General features: G+C 44.3%; 1 protein-coding gene across 4 annotated transcripts in view; it reads right to left on the minus strand.

Moving 5' to 3' along the window:
- DNAI1 (dynein axonemal intermediate chain 1) overlaps window positions 1-19411 on the minus strand; it is a 275448-nt gene that overhangs the window by 27703 nt on the left and 228334 nt on the right. For 3 of the 4 annotated variants that reach the window (XR_012158826.1, XR_012158825.1, XR_012158827.1), the window contains one exon: window positions 17515-17899. The exons of the other annotated variant lie outside the window; for it this stretch is intronic. The gene's annotated coding sequence lies outside the window, so the exon portion shown is untranslated. The remainder of the gene's footprint in view (window positions 1-17514; window positions 17900-19411) is intronic. 4 annotated transcript variants of the gene reach the window in all.

Consider the following 19411-nt stretch of genomic DNA (forward strand, 5'->3'; position numbering starts at 1 on the left):
TATTTTTGCTAACCATGTGTAGTATATTTTAATTTTTGTATTCTTTCATATTTTCACTATTTCCATGACCCAGTGTATCTTTACTAATTATATTGTAATAAATGCATAATAAATCACTGTTGTCAAATTTACCATGTTACTTTTGGTTTGACTTGGAGGGATACACCTCCAACAACCACGTATCTCACCAGCCATTTCATAGGGAAATACCCTTAGTGTTGCGTGAACAGTATGTTTTTTAAAAGTAATATTTTGAGAGTTGCCAATATGAATCTTTCTTGTGATTTATCCTTTAATTTTCTTAATAAAGTTCAACTATTACTTTCCTCTGCATACTGGAAGTACTTTGTAAATACTTTTAAAAACTGCTTTTATAAAGTATAATGAATGGAAGAATTTGAGTGTAGATTTAATCCTTGCTTGCTATTGATGTGAAAGTGATTGGTATACTCCGAACTGGACAAATACGGGTGTATTGGAAACTGAGCTGTGCTATAAACAGACATAAAAATGAATGTGTGCTCCCAGATGCTAAATATTACTTTATTGGTCTCTAGGACTGCACTTCATAGAATAATAGAAATGTAGGGCTGGAAGGGACCTTGAGAGGTCATCTAGTTCAGCCCTCTGCTCTGAGGCAGAACTAAGTAAATCTAGACCAGTGGTGGGCAACCTGTGGTTGCGGGCTGCATGCGGCCCATCAGGGTAATCTGATTGCGGGCCATGAGACATTTGGCTGACATTGACCGTCTGCAGGCCTGGTCCCCTGCAGCTCCCAGTGGCAGCAGTTCGCCATTCCCGGTCAATGGTGAAGCTAGTTTTACAGTCGCTTTGTGAGGATGCTGTTATGCTGGAGGGTGTTGGTAGCTGCCACAAATGTGTCTTTGATCTGTAGGCCATCACAGCCTTCACTGAAGCTGATGGGTATGCTAGCCACCTTTCATTCAGGTTAAGCAAGGGAGCCGTTAAATGCCACTTTGTTTAGTGAGAGTTGAAACAATAGAAGCCACAGCCCAAGGCCTGAACAAGAACCAGAGAGAATAAGAGGAGTTTCCCTGGGACTAATTACAAATGCTGAGGCTGGGGCACTCACAGGTAGAGCTGCATGTGACAGAAGCAGACAGGAGAAGAAACCTGAGAAGCACTGGTGAGTGTGGCCCTGGGAGGAAGACAAGAGAGAGATGGATGGCAGGAAAGCAGGCTTGGATTTGTGAGCAAGGAAACTGCCTCCTGTTGTTTGTTCCTGCTGTGTTCAGGGAAATGGGACTTTGTGAATATTCTTTTAAAACTAACACTAAAGAAATACCTGACTCAGATCATCAATTTCCCCTCCTAATGGAAACAGCTCAGCAGGGCCCCAAATATTGGATAACCACTGGGGTCAAAGGGCAACTGTACTATAGTGGACCGAAGAAGTGGACCCAGTGCCTGGAGAAATTCCTGTTTGGTTGGCTAGGAGTCCTAGATTTCATAGGTCACTATCAATGAAAACTTCAGCAAGAAATGGCATCTGACAACTCTGAACATGTGCTTCCAGATGGCATCTGACAACTCTTGTCCAGTTGGCAAGTGTTTGCAAATTTCAAACTCTTACGAGATGCAGGAATGTGGAGGTATGATGCGAACTGTCTATAGAGGAAGTTGAGACACAGTGCTGCTGAAAAGCAGATTTAAACTTTACATTCTAACTAAGCAATTCAGCTGGGATGCAGTAATTTTTAAAACAATCCGGTCGTAGGTTGCCAATCTGGCTCCATCCCAAATCTTTGTACTAAGCTCCTTGACATCCTGTTTAGAAATGCATTATTAAAATCTAATTGGTCCGTGCTTATATTGCATTTTTAATTTGAACAGAAGCAGCTGAGAGTGTGTGGCTAATAATCAATCTCTCTGGTAATGATGTATATCAGAGGAAGGAATCGGGCATTAGGAACTTAAAAAGGCCCATCCAACACCACTGTATGAAATCAATGAGACATATTCTCATTAACCGTCTGGAGTGACAACAGAAAGTGGTGATGACACATCTGAGAACGGCTTTGCTGTACAGTTCTGGCTTAGCTTTGAGTTGCTGACCAGACTGTTGCACCTAAATTAATTCTCTGTGTTTATTGCCGTCTCTCTGTTGTACTGAAACATAATTACTTTAGTGTCAAAGACCAGTTAAATCCATCTGCGTGGCTGGCGGTTAAAATTAATGGAGCTTCTTTTCAATCGAGTATTTCAAAATAAAGACTGGCTGCAAAGAAACCAGTGTGGAACTCATTAAGCTTCTAAAGGCAAGTGCTTTCCCAAGTTAATCTCTTCATCTCTGTGCTCCACCATTTCCACTCATGGAGCTAGCAGAAACTAGCAACACTTTATTTCAGTTCCAATAAGACAGAGGGCAAGCTACATGGAGCAGATATCTGACAATTAGCTAACTGTTACATTCATGTACAAGAGAGAAGCTATTAGCAGAGGTTAACAGAAGCTGGTGCATGTACATAATAAAAGCCAGACAAAAGAACATTAGTGACGTCAAGCAAAGCACTCCCAAATCAGGCAATAGTTAAGGTGGACTTGCACCCTTAATCGCTGCCCCTTGGTGCATTATCATCCCAGGCCAGATCCTTAGCCGGACTGCGGAGCTTTGCATCACTCCTGTCTCCAGTGTGCTTGGGAAAGGGGGCATAGTCAGGGCAGCCCTGTCCCCCAGCTGCCACACTGGCCCCTGGAGGCCTTTGGGAGCCAACACAAAGAGCAGAATTGGTGCACAGCAGAAAGAGGAGGGCCCAAATGGCTCCTTTGCAGCCTGCTCCACCTGAGCTGTGCCAATTGACAGCTGCAGCTCAGCATCTAGCCTGTAGTCTTTTATGACATGATCACAAGCTAGTCTTCTGCAGAGCCCCAGCCTCATTCCTGGCCCAGGAAGGAGAGAGCTCAGTGAAGGAGGCACCTGGCCAATCTTTGTTTCCGCTTGTTCACTGTGGCTCATTTGCCACACATCAGGCCAGCCCCACTCTGAGAAAGGCATTGTTCTCTTTTTCTAAGCTCTTCGATGGCAATCACACTGAACTACCTCTGCACCTCACACGCCTTGAGGAATGTATCCTCCAACTCCCTGGGAGGTCAGGATGTGGCATTATCCCCATGGTGCAGATGGAGAACTGTGGCCCACAGAGATTAAGCAACTTGCTCAAGATCACACATGAAATCTGAAGCATAGAAAGGAACAGAACCCAGGTGCCCTGGGCCACCGGCTACTGCCTTAACTGCATAACCATCCTTACTTTTTCAGCAATATAACTCGCTTGATAAATATTATATAACTATGGGCAGTGAATGAGGGGAGGATGCTGGAGAAATCAACAACCTCACCCATGACACACATCCCACTGGTGTAGTGAATGAGACAGGGTGCTCAGGAACCCAGATCGATTCAGTCGAAAACTGGACCAACGGTCTAAAGTAAATAGGATGATATTCAATAAGGACAAATGCAAAGCACTCCACTTAGGAAGGAACAATCAATTGCAAACACAGAAAATGGGAAATGATTGCCTAGGAAGGAGTACTGCAGAAGGATCTGGGGGTCAAAGTGGATCACAAGCTAAATATGAGTCAACAGTGTAACACTCGTGCAAAAAAAGCAAACATCATGCTGGGCTGTATTAGCGGAGAGTTGTAAGCAAGACACGAGAAGTAATTCTTCCGCTCTACTCCGCGCTGATATGGTCTCAGCTGGAATATTGTGTCCAGTTCTGGGTGCCACATTTCATGAAAGATGTGGACAAATGGGAGAAAGTCCAGAGAAGAGCAACAAAAATGATTAAAGGTCTAGAAAACATGACCTATGAGGGAAGATTGAAAAGAACTGGGTTTGTTTAGCCTGGAGAAAAGACTGAGCGGGGACATTATAACAGTTTTCAACTAGATAACAGGTTGTTACAAGAAGGAAGGAGAAAAAATTTTCTCCTTAACTTCTGAGGACTTAAATTTCAGCAAGAGTGGTTTAGATTGGACATTAGAAAAAACTTCCTAACTGTCAGGGTAGTTAAGCCCTGGAATAAATTGCCTCGGGAGACTGTGGAACCTCCATTATTGGGGATTTTTAAGAGCAGGTTGGACAAACACCTGTCAGGGATGGTCTAGAAATAGTCCTGCCATGAGTGCAGAGGACTGGACTAGATCAGTGCTTCTCAACCAGGTGTATATGTAACCCTGGGGGTACGCAGAGGTCTTCCAGGGGGCACAGCAACTCATCTAGATATTTGCCTGGTTTTCCAACAGGTTACATAAAAAGCACTAGCGAAGTTAATACAAACTATAGTTTCACACAGACAATGACTCGTTTATACTGCTCTATACACTATACACTGAAATGTAAGTACAATATTTATATTCCAATTGATTTATTTTATAAATAAATGGTAAAAATGAGAACATAAGTAATTTTTCAGTAATAATGTGCTGTGACACTTTTGTCTGATTTTGTAAACGAGTGGTTTTTACGTGAGGTGAAACTTTGGGGGTAACAAGACAAATCAGACTCCTTAAAGGGATACAGTAGCCTGAAAAGGTTGAGAGCCACTGGACCAGATGACCTCTCGAGGTCCTTTCCAGTTCTACGATTCTATGATTACACAACCCAGTCTCATTCGCCATCCACCCTGTACATTGAAAGAAGCCGAGGCCCTGCAGAAAAATCAGAATGCATTGTAATGCACACGCACAAATGGGCAGAATTAAGGTTGTACAGGCTTCAGTAGCAGTACCAAGTGCTCAGTTTCTGTGAAAATCAGGCTACTTATTTGGGTGCCTAAATATGTATTTAAGGGCCTAAGTCCAGGCACCCAAATTTGAGAATATTGGCTTTAACCTCTAGCTGTAAAATGGAGATAATGATATCCACAGGAAAGTTGTGAGGCTAAATGACTGAACATTTCTAACCCCCCCTGAGATCTTTGAATGGACAGCGCTATGGAAGTGTTAAGAGGGAGGAGGAGGATACAGGCTAAACACTTCAACTGGGGGAGGAGAATCCATGTGGAAATACTACAGCTCATTTATAACACCTTCCCCAAAACTTTGTAAACTAAACTTCCCCTTGTGGAGAAGTTCCATAGGATCAAAGTGGGAAGTTATCTCCTTTCTACAAGATTTGTGATCCATCCTATGTAATTTAACAAGTAGGGCCCTGTTTCTGCGAGGTACTTAAGTATGTGCCTATCTTTAGTCTCATTAATTAGTCCATTGATTTCAGTTTCATAGATTTTAAAGCCAGAAAGCACCATTAGATTATCTAGTCTGCCCTCCTGTGTGTCCAGCCAAAGAATTTCATCCAGTTATTTCTATATTGGCCCCAGTAATGTGTGTTTGACAAAAGTGACCTTCCAAAAAGCCAGCTAGTCATCCTCTGAAGATTGAGAGCTGGCAAATCTACCCCTTCCCTTGGTAGTCTGTTCCAATGGCCAATCACCCTCCCTGTTAAATGTGAATGCCAATGCTCTTTTGTTTAAAGCTAGTGATGGGCTTAAGCACCGTTCTAAATATGGGTTTCTATCCCGGCTATAGTGTTCTGTAGGGTGGGTCACAAAACCAATAGGAAGGAGATCATCCTCTATTAAGTTCCACAGGACCCTAATGACTCCATTTCTATTAAATTCTTTAGGGCTTTTCCATAATGCATAATACTTGTCTGAAATCCCAAACTGTTAGCTAAGTCTGAAAGTCAATGAAGGAAGCAAGAAAGCATAACTGAGAAGCAGGGGATGTTTTAAGAGGTCTCAGCAATATATTGTTCTTTTCTGTCAATGCAGAACAGACGCAGTGAACAGTGGAAGCAAATGCTGGATACAGACAAAGGCATTTAAGCAACTGATGGGACTAAAACAGCTGTCGTCTATCGTAACTCTGCAATGGAAAGTGCCAATCGAGGAAACAGGCAGAAAAATCACAACCTCTACAATGAAAGTGCATCATTATTGTAATGGAATGCTTATCATCTGATATGTGTTATTAAAGTAACCGCCAAAGGACCCAGGTTGGATTGGGCCCCCACTGAGCTGGGCTCTGTAAAAAACACATAGGAAGACACAGCACCTTCCCCGAACATGTCAGTGAACATTCCCCCGCCTCTCTCATTGTTGTGCAGGGTATTTGAGGCCTCAACATGATTTAAAACCTAGTTCAGTCACGTCTACGCTACAGGAAACGCAGCGTGTTTAATTGCCCTAGCTTGTTGGAACTGTGTCCTGCAATGCAGGAGCTTTTTACGGTGAAAATGGGGCTCCAAAGAGACATTTTTGTACCTGGACACTGAGTAGAGAAAGAAAAGACAGTCAGAGAGGAGGAATTTACCCCTGAGGAACTTTAACCCCAATTTAAAGCCTGCAATTATACATTCATTGACTCCTCCAGATAAGTTATGGTAACATCCTATTTGCATCAAAGATGCATGATTGAGTATTAAAATCTCCACATGAAAATTGCAATCGTTTAGACTGTGCAAAGGAAGCTAATTTGGGAAATGCTGCTGGATATTTTTCCAGACTAAAAAATCCTTTGGCGGCTGGCTCGCTGGCATAGTTATTGCTTCCTATTTTATTTTCAACACTAAGCCCTTGGAGTGAGCTGAGCAGCTGGTGATCTAGCAGATGATATACAGAGCCTCACAGGTGCCGACTTTTAGTTTTCCCCAGGGGTGCTCTACCCCGCTCTGCCCCGAGGCCCCACTCATACTCCGTTCCTTCCTCAAGGCTCCGCCCTCGCTCCATCTCTTCCTGCCCCTACTCCACCCCCACCCCCGAAGCCACGCCCTCACTCCACACCCTCCCCAAGGTCCTGCTCTCACTCAGTCCTCTTCCAGTCTCTACTCCACCCCCTCCCCGAGGCCCCCACCCACCCACCATTTGCTGCTCTCCACCCTCCCCCAAGCCCCTCCCCAAGATGCCAAACAGCCATTTGGCAGCAGCTGCCGATAAGCTATTTGGTGGTGCCCCAAATTAGCTAATCAGGGGTGCCGCCAAACAGCTGATTGCCACTGCCTCAGAACAGCTGTGGCTGGTGGGTGCTGAGCACCCTTTTTTTCCCCATGGGTTCTCCAGTCCCAGAGCACCCATGGAATCGGCGCCTATGCAGAGCCTGAAACATTCCTGGTTTAGTCTGAACTCCCCTGACCAAACTGTCAGCAAATGCAATGTTCCCATATATGATTATCTGGTGCCTCAATGCTAGGGTGAGGGCCATACTACGAGGTAGATTCCCGCCTCTATTCTGACTCCTTTGTGCTCCTGGAACCTGGTCAGACCTGATGAAAATCAACCCAGTGTGAGGGAGTTCTCAGCTGGCTCCTATGCCCACCCCCTCACAGCCTCAGTGTAGACACTTTGAGTCACAATTAACCTACGGCAGTAACTGGGGAAATTTGCTCAAGTGCAAGGGAACCAAAGTAACTGTGACCAGGTGCCAAACTCTAGGACTGTGTGTGGAGGTACAGAGCTATTCTGCTGACCCCCTCTGGCAACCTGACCAGAAAGATCTCATTAGCTCCAATTAATGAGTTTAAAAGATTGTGACTCTATATGAGGCAGAGAAGAAGATCCTGTAAGGAGAAACCATAGGAACAGCCATTTAAAGAGAACAGGCTAGAGTTGATACAAGTTAAGAATAAAGGAAACTTCCCCAGGAAATGGGCAGGGGGTGTTTGGACAATAACTCATTGTGTGTGTGTGTGCTGTGTTGAGAACCCATTTCTGGCAACAAAGCTGGAGAGGCAAACTGCAGAAGGTACATATACAGCTGCCTGATCTCCTCTTCGATGTCCTTTCAAGGATTTACCAAGGCAGAAATAGATTCATAAATTTTAAGGCCAAAGGGACCATTACGCTCATCCATTGTGACCTTCTGCGTAATACAGGCCAGAGCCTCCCACTTAGAAAACGCATCAAGCCCATAACTTCTGTTTGCACTCCAGCGTATCTTTTAGAAAACCATTCAGTCTAGATTTAAAGACTTCAAGTGATGATGAATCCACCACATTCCTAAGGAAGTTGTTCCAACGGCTAATTATCCTCACAGGCAAAAGTGTGTCTTATTTCGAGTGTGAATTTGTCTAGCTTCAGCTTCCACCCACTGGATCTTGTTCTGCCTTTTTCTGCTATTTTAAAGGGCTATCTGCTCCCCATGTGGGCACTTATAGACAGCGATCAAGTCACCTCTTAACCTTGTCTTAGAAAAACTAAATAGAATGAGATTACGACAGGGTCTACACTTGTAGCCAGCCAGCCAGCCCCCCCCCCCCCCCCCCCCCCGCGAGACCAGCATTGCTGGAAACACAGGAGGAAGCAGGAACAGGGCACTTAACATATATTCCAGCACAGCCTTTGAAGCTGTGAAAGCACAGGTGTGCTGCTACAATGTGCCTCTGGGAACAGATACGACGATTAAGCTCACAGCAGGCAGAGGCCCTGTGACAGACATGGCTCTTAGCCCCTACTAAATAGCGTGATGCACACACACCAACATCCTAGGTGGGAAAATATTTACGCTGATAAAAGAAGTGTCCAGTAGTCGAAACTTATTGTTTCTCTCCTTTGCAAGTGTAAACTACTCTTGCGAAAGCTGGCATCACCCCGACAGACCAGCCTCAATTTGGCATAAGAAAGGAGAAAGAGAATAAAGGAGTACAGAGGTATAAGTAGGGGACCTACAGCACCATGATTTTTGAGTGCTTTTCAATATCTATCTGCTGGTCAGATAAGTGACAGCCTCCCAAGGCTTCTGCAGCTAAGAGGGTCCCTACGCCTTGTCCTTTATTCGTCTTTCCGCAGAATTGAGTGACCGATCCTGGCTTGGCACCGCTGGAATCGAGAGATGCAAGGAGGGTAAGAAGCACCCACACCTGATCTCCTATCTTTAGTGTACACATATTTTGAAATAGAGCTCTATACTTTGTTTTCTTTCTTTGGGATTGTGGCTTCAGTTTTGTAACTTGTTTGTGTGTGTAACATCTCTACATTTAAATAAGTAGGCACTAGCAATTTTGTAACCACATGATTAGAATCTAGCTTAATAAATTTTGGTAACCATTTATGCATAAGCCTGACTTGTTTTCTCTGGTTTACTGTAAAGCAGCCAACACAATTAAAGAACCTCAGCCGTTTTGGCTCTAAAGCCTGGCCATTAGGTGAGAGTACTAAGAGCCTAGCGTTGAGTTGTGCCGCCTCCACGGGGCAAACTCTTGGGGCACCTGTCAGTCAATCCTGGCTGCCCGCTGCGAAGGAGCTCTGAGCTCTAGCAGTTAAAGTCACGGGTGTGGAGAGGCTCTTAGTGCTGCCATTGGGGCACCTGTCAGTCAGTATTGACTGCCCGCTGCGAAGGAGCTCTGAGCTCTAGCAGTTAAAGTCACGGGTGGTTAGGACCTTGGGGCATCCGTCAGCCTAGCCCGGGCTGCCTGCCGCGAAGGGACAGTGTGTCCTAGCGGTTAAAGTCACGGATGGTATAAACGGGCTTAGCTGGCACCTCACCAAACATCCTTGGCCGTCGGCTAACAACACTACAAAGTTATGTTTCAGAATAGTGATGCTTTTGCCGGGGACAGAACAGGAATGGAGTCTTAGAACTTAGTAAGTAATCTAGCTAGAGATGCGTTAGATTATGATTTCTTTAAATGGCTGAGAAATTAAGCTGTGCTGAATGGAATGTATATTCCTGTTTTTGTGTCTTTGTGTAACTTTTGTAACTAGAGGGATTCTCTATGTTTTGAATCTAATTACCCTGTAAGGTATTCACCATCCTGATTTCACAGAGGTGATTCTTTTTATTGTTACTCCTTTTTTACTGTTACTTCTATTAAAATTCTTCTTTTCAAGAACTGAATGCTTTTTTTCATTGTTCTTAAGATCCAAGGGTTTGGGTCTGTGGTCACCTATGCAAATTGGTGAGGATTTTTACCAAATCTTCCCCAGGAAGTGGGGTGCAAGGGTTGGGAGGATTTTGGGGGGAAAGACGTTTCCAAACAACGCTTTCCTAATAAAAATAAACCCAGATAAACGTTTGGTGGTGGCAGTGGAAGTATGCTCAAATAAATTTGTTAGTCTCTAAGGTGCCACAAGTACTCCTGTTCTTTTTACTACAAAGTTAGATCGACATGAGCCGCCTTGTGCGTATGTCTACTTTTATATTTGTCTCTGACCTAGGTTAGGTCTCCATTATGTTGACACAGTAACATCACCTCCCCGAGCGGCACTGTGTCATGGTTGATGTACAGAAGTCTATGCATCATAAATATAGACACTGCATTTCCAATGTCAACCCTAATAGTCCTCCAGCAGTTGTCCCACAATGCCTGACACTGACCACTCTGGTCACTATTGTGAACTCTACTGCACAGAGGCCATGGAGACTGGAAGTTCCCCTGCCCCCATTCTGGTGCTGTGTATAAGAAATGTGACCATTTATATCCCTGTTATTCAATTTCTCTAAGTCTTGTGCAAAGTATGTCATGAAAGGTATCGATGGAAAAGTTACGATTTGCTAAGTATGACTATCCTGTTTATATGCATGTATCCTCTTGGTACCGGAAGTTATGATGATTGGCTGGGTACTTGTATCTTAAACATGTGTTGTACATGCAGCAGTACAACAAAAAGAGGCAGGCAGCGGGGCCCAGACGGAGCTGTTTGTTCATACGCGCAGGGATGTCCCTTGAATCTTCCATGAAAGTTTCATCGAGATCTCTCATGGAGGTACTCTGCAATCCTCTGCCAAGGGCTTCTAGGGATGGCAGCCTTATTTCTTCCTCCGTCGTAGGACACTTTCCCACCCCACTCAGTGATAACTCAAGCCAGCACATTGCAGCATACAAGCTAGCAGCATATGGAGCTTAGCAGCTTCGGGACACCAGAAGCACCTGTGCCCTCTGTGCCTTTGTTACCCTCAGGAGTGAGATACCAGCTAAAACCGCCACCACCTGTGGAAAAGGGTGCTAGTATTTAGCCACTGCCCTATACTCATAGTTTCATGCAACTGAGCAAACTCCCTCCTCATTTCCCTCAGTCCTCCTGGGCCACACTCACCCTGGCTGGTGCTGTGACTGGGGCTATCACAAGCTCTCCAAAGCAGAAGTGTCTATAAGCATGTCTTGTTTGAAACTTTAGAAGAGCACGGGAAGGAAGTTCTGAAACTTAACTTTCACTTTCCGTTGTGACTAGACTGACAACGGTACCTCTGTGTGTTTTATCCGTAGCTGCTGCTGTTGCATCCTGGAGGAGTTCATCCACACCCACAGAACATCTGAGCCAGATAAGGAGGAGAAAGAAGACATGTTCCATGAGATCCTGCAAGCCAGTGTTGCATCAGACCATGAACAGAGGGCCTGGAGGACGAATACTGCAGACTGCAGAGAAGGAAAGAGCAGACAGGAGAAAGGTGCAGGAAAAGGAGAGGGAGATACACCAGGACATAATGGGGCTTCTCCAGCAGCAAACACAGATGCTGCAGACTCTTGTGGTCCTTGAGGTTCAACAAACACAGGCTCGCCTCCCTTTGCAGTCCATGGAGAGCCCCAGGAAAGCACCTCCCTACACACCCCCAGAACATTCCCTGTGGTTTCAGGGGCCCCATCCCTACCCCTACCACTCCTCCTGAAGGGACATTAAGGACAACCACAGCTTCCCATACACTGACCTGTATGAGCCAGAGCTGACATATGTGTAGCTAAAATGGACAAAAATGTTCCTTCCCCTTCTTTAAGCTCTGTTCCATACATTTAAGTTTTTAATATATTTGCTTTTAACTTGAACAGAATTTTTAAGTGATTTTGTTACTCAATAAAACTGTACAGTTTGGAAAATAATTCATCTTTAATAGTTCCCAACATATGTTGCCAAATGCTTGGCAGTAGTTAAAGCACCCACTTGCTATTGTACACTGTGGCACAACTCATAGGATCAGTGACAAACACAGTGTAATAATCAGAAATGTACAACGAGCAGCACAAAATTAATAGGTGCATTGCCAGTGTAATATTTATATTCATATAGTCATACAATTCCTAACAGGCCCCCAAACTTCAGGACCAGGTAGAGCACACAATACACCATAATGCATTACTGTGGTTCGCTGCTAAAGTGACCTTCCAAAGGCTCCCTGAGCTTGATAGCTCTGTGTGTAGCCGTTCTGAAAGTGCTTGTGTCTGTCTGTTCAAACTCAGCAAACAGCCACTCCACCTCCACGGTGGTGGCAACTTTCCCCCCTCTGCTTCACAGATATTATGCAGGACACAGCAGGCAGCTATAACCATCGGGATCTTTTTCTCACCAAGATCCAATCTTGTGAGTTAACGATGCCGGCACCCTTTCAATCTACTAAAAACGCATTCAAATGTCATTCTGCACCTGCTGAGCTGTCAGCTGAATCTTTCCTTGGTGCTGTCAAGGTGGCCAGTGTACAGCTTCACGAGCCAGGGGAAGATTGGGTCCTTCAGGATCATTATTGGCATTTCAACATCGCCAGTGGTAATCCACCAGTCAGGAAAGAAGTCCCTGCTTGTAGCTTTCTGAGCAGTTCTCTGTTCTTAAAGATGTGAGTGTCTTGCGTTTTCCCTGACCAGCCAATACCGATGTCAGTGAAGTGTCCCCAGTGATCCACCAATGCTTGCATAACCATAGAAAAATAGCCCTTTCTGTTGATGTGGTCTGTGGCAAGGCGAGCTGGTGACAAAATAGGGATCTGCATGCTACCTATTGCTCCACTGCAGTTCAGGAACCACATTGCTGCAAATCCATCCACTATGTCCTGCACATTGCTGAGAGTCACAGTCCTGCGTAGCAGGAGACGATTAATGGCCCTGCGCACTTGCATGACACTGGTCCCTGCAGTGGATTTTCCAACTCCAAAATGATTTCCCACTGATTGGTAGCTGTGACATTGAGCCAGAAAGGGTTAAGCAACTAGTAGACTTAATGACCCAAATGCAACCTTTAAAGGCATATTAGAAAAGTATATAAATGGTAATTAGGGCTATTCCTTATAAATAGCTAACATAGCCATGTTAAATAGACTACAGCTTTGAAATGCAAACCTGTATTGTTAGAGAATTAGAGGCAATACTAATTGTATGTGTTTACGTATATCTTGTTAGATGTTAATCATGTAAACATACTGTTCCTAACTGTTGTTATATCTATTGATTCAGAGATCAAAAGGGCATCTTAACGATTAGATGAAATTTGGGTCTAATAATGTCATTGTCTACATTTCTCTTTGAAGTTTGTAGTAAACTATCTATGAACAGCTTAATAGATAATTACCTTATGCTGATGAATGCACCTAGCTACCTGTGTATACATAAGAAATAGGTCATTCTACTTCAAAGCCACTATTCTTCAGCCAAGGAATAGCTGCTATCAAGAGGCTATCATAGCCTGCCAGTGACCTATAAAAGAACTCTAGGGCCCTGATCCTGTAACTCAGATCCACTTAAACTTCATTGGGGAAGTCTGAGTTGCAAGACTAAGGTCCCCAGTTCCAGACTGGGTCACCCAGACATTGGACTATGACCTATGGAACTAATCTTGAAAGAACTCTTTGCAACTCTAAAGCTCACCGTCTCTACTATTAAACTGACCTAAGAACTCTATTGATATCTGTATGTATAATGATCTTTTAACCAATATTCTCTTTCTTTTCTTTTTAAATAATTTTTAGTTTAGTTAATAAGAATTGGCTGTAAGTGTGTATTCGGGTAAGATCTGAGATATTTATTAACCTGATGGGTAATGTGTCCGATCCTTTGGGATTGGTAGGACATTTTATATGATGAACAAGATTTTTAGTAATCTTCCTCATATCTGACTTGGCTGTCTGGGGGGCAGCCCAAGACTGAGTTGCTTTAAGGGAGCTGTGGTTTTGGCTTCTGGGTAACCAGTAAGGTCTTGTAGAAGCTGTTTTGTTGCTGGCTTGGTGACTCTAAGTGTTAGAATAATTACCAGTTTTGGGGATTGTCTGCCCCATTCTTTGGGGTCTGCCCTGATTGAGCAATCTCAGTGTGGCGCCCTGCACCCCACCCCGGGGCCCTGGTCACAGTAGCAATCCGTCACTGCAAGTTTCCACAGTGCAATCACCACTTGTTTCTCCACTGTCAGGGCAACTCTCCTTCTGGAGTCTCCGTGCTGAAGGGTTGGGGCAAGCTCGGCACACAGATCCAGGAATGTGGCCTTGCACATCTGAAAGTTCTGCAGCCACCGTTTGTCATCCCAAGCCTGCTTTACAATGCAATCCCACCACTCAGTGCTTGTTTCTTAGGCCCAGAAGTGGCACTCCACCTTCCGCAGCTGCTCCATGAACATTACCAACAACTTTGAACTGGTTCTCACTATGTCCCTCAGCAATCTGCCCTCCAGGAAATTGCTCCCGGCTTCGGTCAGAGATGGTGGACAGAGGCAGATCCCGTGCGGGTTCATGGGATTTTCAAGATAGGCGTGAAAATTATGGGATAGAGATTCCATTATGGGGATGAAAAAACTGCATGTTGGGAACTTGACCCCACGATGCCTGTCACCCCTTGCATGACTTGTTTCTGCCCCTCTATCCATTGCCAGAACTTCCCAAAATACAGTGTGTTGGATGGTGGTGAGCTGTACACTGGGATATCTACCAAGGGTGCACCACACTATGCATCAAAACAAGCACTCCTGGTGAGTAGATGTAGTGCTGATACAAAGAGCCAAGGATGTTGTGACTGGGGTCCTAGTGGGGAGCCAGCTGTTGTCACTCAATTAGGCTGAACTGCAAAGAATGGGGCAGACAATCCCCAGAAAGCTGGTGGATATTCCAATACTTAGAATCACCAAGCCAGCATAAAACAGCTTCTTTATTACCTTACTGGTTACTCAGAAGTCATTAGCAATAACATCAGTTTTATCACAAGTGTACATTTACAGTTATTTTTGTCATGCCAAGCCTTTGGTTTAGACAAATCATTCTTTGGGTCAGATTGTTCAATATCCCTCTGAATCTTTGTAGCTTTTTCTTGACCTCAGGGTCTTCCTTAACCGCTTTGGGTTTAACCGCTTCCTTGGGGTTTTGGTATTTTAGGGTTAACCTGTGGCTTTTTTTGCAAGGTTTAATCCTTCTCTTCCTCCCTGTCCAGTGGGTCAAAATCTGAACTCTTTTGATTAACAGAATCCATTGGCTGGCTGGGTGTGTCCTTTTTGCTAACAGCTACAGGCAAGTTTTTCTCCCCCCAGTCAGTCAGGTAATTGGCATCAACACAGACACTAGCCTGTTTACTGTTTTCAAATCCTCAAGCTTTACCAATTCCAAGGCTGGACTCTGTCTTAAAGAGACACCATCCATTTTCACTAGCATGTTAGACTCAAGGTTCTTTTGTCCTTCCCTTACCAAGCTCTGCTTCCACCTGGAATCAGATGTCAAGTCCACTAAGAGACTACAAGTCATATCCAAAATATCTGGAGATGAGAGTTTGCCTGCTCTCCCCTGCACCCTTGTAACCCAGTAACCAGTAACCCAATCTTTCCTCAGTTCCTGAATCACATACTGCTTACTTAAAGAACCAACATGGACACATTCATGTTCCAACAACATTGTCTCCCCAACAAGCTTGTTAAGCTTGTAAGGCTGTTTAAATTCCCTAACAATTTTTCTTTCATTTGAAACCTTTTCAAACCTATCCACACTGGGTCTTTCTAAAGCAAAGTCAGTGGACCTATACACCTCAGAAAGACTCTGGCAGTTAGGAACTGAAGCAAGTTTCCCAAACAAACTGCTGCTTTCTCTATACAGTGATTCACCCTGAGTTAACTAATTAAATCACTTCCACACCCATCAGTTGCAGCGACCTGCTTGCAAAAACTACCCTGAAGATTTTTCTCTTCAGGAATCTTTCTAAGCAACAACCCATTTTTCACAGAAATTCTGCCCATACCCTTTTCACCCAGGGCTTGCTCTAAAGCAGTGGTTCTTAACCTGGGGCGCACACACCTCCGGGGAGGGGGGGCGGGGGCAAGATGTCCTTTCTGCGGGTGCGAGACATGCCAGATTTTTTTAGAAGGTAAATCATTGAAAAAACAAATTAAGCACAGGCATGTACTGATTACTGTAATATACAAACAAAAATATATCTAGGTTTAAAGAACTGACCTACTTCAACAATTTTTGATAAGGGATGCGAGAACATATTTTGATTTTTGATAAGGGGGTGCAAGAACATATTTTGAGAACCAAAGGGGTGCAAGATGCAATAAAGGTTAAGAACCACTGCTCTAAAGGAATATTTTCCTGAGCAACAACAGACTCTTTCTGGAGTTCACTTAAATCCAGAATCACCTCTGTCCCATCAGGAAGATTTTCACAAAACCCCTTTTCAGGTAAATGGCTAGACTTCATAGTCAAAAGATTAGAAGCATTCTTTTCCTTGTTACAAGTTTCTACACTGTCTGTGGGTAACAGTCAAATCACCTTCATGCTTTACTTGTGCCCTGGCTATGATATCACCCTGATCAGACAAGGCTGTCATATCTTTACCCAGCAACATGCTAGCAACAGGCAAAATAGAAGCACCAGAATCGCTTGGTCGCTGGTAGCTATTTATGACATTAACTGGACGCAACCTAGTTGCAATGTCATCATCCATAGCAGACACAAATTCAGGACCACTTCCTTCCTGGGCTTTAGTTGTATCCAGAATGAACTCGGGGTCAACTGATACATTTTCAACCATCATAGGCTGACAGGCTTCTTCTCTCTGCTTTACAGATAGAAAAGAGCTGGAGAAACATTCCCCTTTAACAGACAGCTTGCAATATCCTTTCCTTTGTCCCAGCACACATGGCTGTTCATGGACAATTGCTTGGAGGTTGGGGTCATTACCCCTAACAGACACAGGAACATTTCCTTCACTGTCACAATTCTCCACACTGGTAACAGGTAAGGTGTAGGGATACTCACGTTCCACTAACCTTGCCTTCCCAAACTGCTGATTACATAAAGCCATCAGCTCAGTCCTTGTTGAACCTCATCAGATTTCTTTTGGCCCAATCCTCTAATTTTTCTAGGGCCCTCTGTATCCTATCCCTACCCTCCAACGTATCTACCTCTCCTCCCAGTTTAGTGTCATCTGCAAACTTGCTGAGAGTGCAGTCCACACCATCCGCCAGATCATTAATGAAGACATTGAACAAAACTGGCCCCAGGACCGACCCTTGGGGCACTCCAATTGATACCGGCTGCCAACTAGACATGGAGCCATTGATCACTACCCATTGAGCCCGACAATCTAGCCAGCTTTCTATCCACCTTATCGTCCATTCATCCAGCCCATACTTCTTTAACTTAGTGGCAAGAATACTGTGGGAGACCGTGTCAAAAGCTTTGCTAAAGTCAAGGAATAACATGTCCACTGCTTTCCCCTCATCCACAGAGCCAATTATCTCGTCATAGAAGATAATTAAATTAGTCAGGCATGACTTGCCCTTGGTGAATCCATGCTGACTGTTCCTGATCACTTACCTCTCCTCTAAGTGCTTCAGAATTGATTCCTTGAGGACCTGCTCCATGATTTTTCCAGGGACTGAGGTGATGCTGACTGGCCTGTAGTTCCCCAGATCCTCCTTCTTCCCTTTTTTAAAGATGGGCACTACATTAGCCTTTTTCCAGTCATCCGGGGTCTCCCCCGATCGCCATGATTTTTCAAAGATAATGGCCAATGGCTCTGCAATCACATCCACCAACTCCTTTAGCACTCTCGGATGCAGTGCATCCAGCCCCATGGACTTGTGCTTGTCCAGATTTTCCAAATAGTCCCGAACCACTTCTTCCTCCACAGAGGGCTGGTCACCTCTACCCCATGCTGTGCTGTCCAGTAGTAGTAGTCTGCAGTAGTCTGGGAGCTGACCTGGTTCGTGAAGACAGAAGCAAAAAAAGCACTGAGTACATTAGCTTTTTCCACATCCTCTGTCACTAGGTTGCCTCCCTCATTCAGTAAGGGACCCACACTTTTCTTGACTTTCTTCTTGTTGCTAACATACCTGAAGAAACCCTTCTTGCTACTCTTAACATCTCTCGCTAGCTACACCTCCAGGTGTGATTTGGCCTTCCTGATTTCACTCCTGCATGCCTGTGCAATATTTTTATTCTCTTCCCTGGTCATTTGTCCAATCTTCCACTTCTTGTAAGCTTCTTGTTTGTGTTCAAGATCAGCAAGGATTTCACTGTTAAGCCAAGCTGGTCGCCTGCCATATTTACTATTCTTTCTATACATCGGGATGGTTTGTCCCTGTAACCTCAATAAGGATTCTTTAAAATACAGCCAGCTCTCCTGGACTCCTTTTCCCCTCATGTTATTCTCCCAGGGGATCCTGCCCATCAGTTCCCTGAGGGAGTCAAAGTCTGCTTTTCTGATGTCCAGGGTCCGTATTCTGCTGCTCTCCTTTCTTCCTTGTGTCAGGATCCTGAACTCGACTATCTCATGGTCACTGCCTCCCAGGTTCCCGTCCACTTTTGTTTCCCCTGCTAATTCTTCCCAGTTTGTGAGCAGCAGGTCTTGCATTTGTGTATAGGCACTTGAGATAACTTGAGATAGGATGTTCTTTTGTCCTCTGAATGATCAGAATACAGCATAGACAGGGACTATTGATTACATTGTCCACCCTACTCATACACAAAAACCCAAACATGATCTCCCCACATGTCTTATGAGGGTTATTTATTTTGCAGGATGTTTAACCCTTTCTAGCCATGCATCACAGATGTATCTGCACAAGGGATATACTAACTGTGGCAGCTTTATGCTGATGCAACTTGCATTGGCAAGTTTGTAGTGTAGACATGACCTAAGTCTCCCACTATAAGGCAGGTCATCCAAGCTTCCAATCATTCCTGAAGCTCTTTTTTGAACGCTTTCCAATTTGTCAACTTCCTTTTTGAAGTGTGGACACCAGAACTGTGCACAGAATTCCAGTAACGATTGCACTAATGCCATATACAGAGGTAATACCATCTCCTTCCTCTTACTTGATGTTGCCCTGAAAGTGTATCCAAGGTTCATGTTATCCTTATAGCTACAGCATTTCACTGGAATCTCATGTTGAATTGCTTGACCACTGTTACCCTTAATCCTTTTCAAGATCATTGCATTCCAGGGGGACAGTAAGCATGACCTGTATTCTTTGTTCCCAGATAATCTTGCATTTGGTTGTGTTAAAACAGATGTTGTTCAAATGAGATCAGTCTTACCAAGCAAGCTGGGTCAGCCAGTATAACTGACTTGTCCCCATCATTATGTACCTACCACTCCTCCAATTTTTGGGTCATCTGCAAATTTTACCAGCAATGATTTTGTATTTTCTTCCAGATCATTGCTAGAGACATTGAATAGCATTGGGCCCACCTAGAACAGGTCTCCGTA

Source organism: Lepidochelys kempii, chromosome 5, assembly GCF_965140265.1.
Source record: "Lepidochelys kempii isolate rLepKem1 chromosome 5, rLepKem1.hap2, whole genome shotgun sequence".
In the NCBI taxonomy this organism is placed as follows: domain Eukaryota; kingdom Metazoa; phylum Chordata; order Testudines; family Cheloniidae; genus Lepidochelys; species Lepidochelys kempii.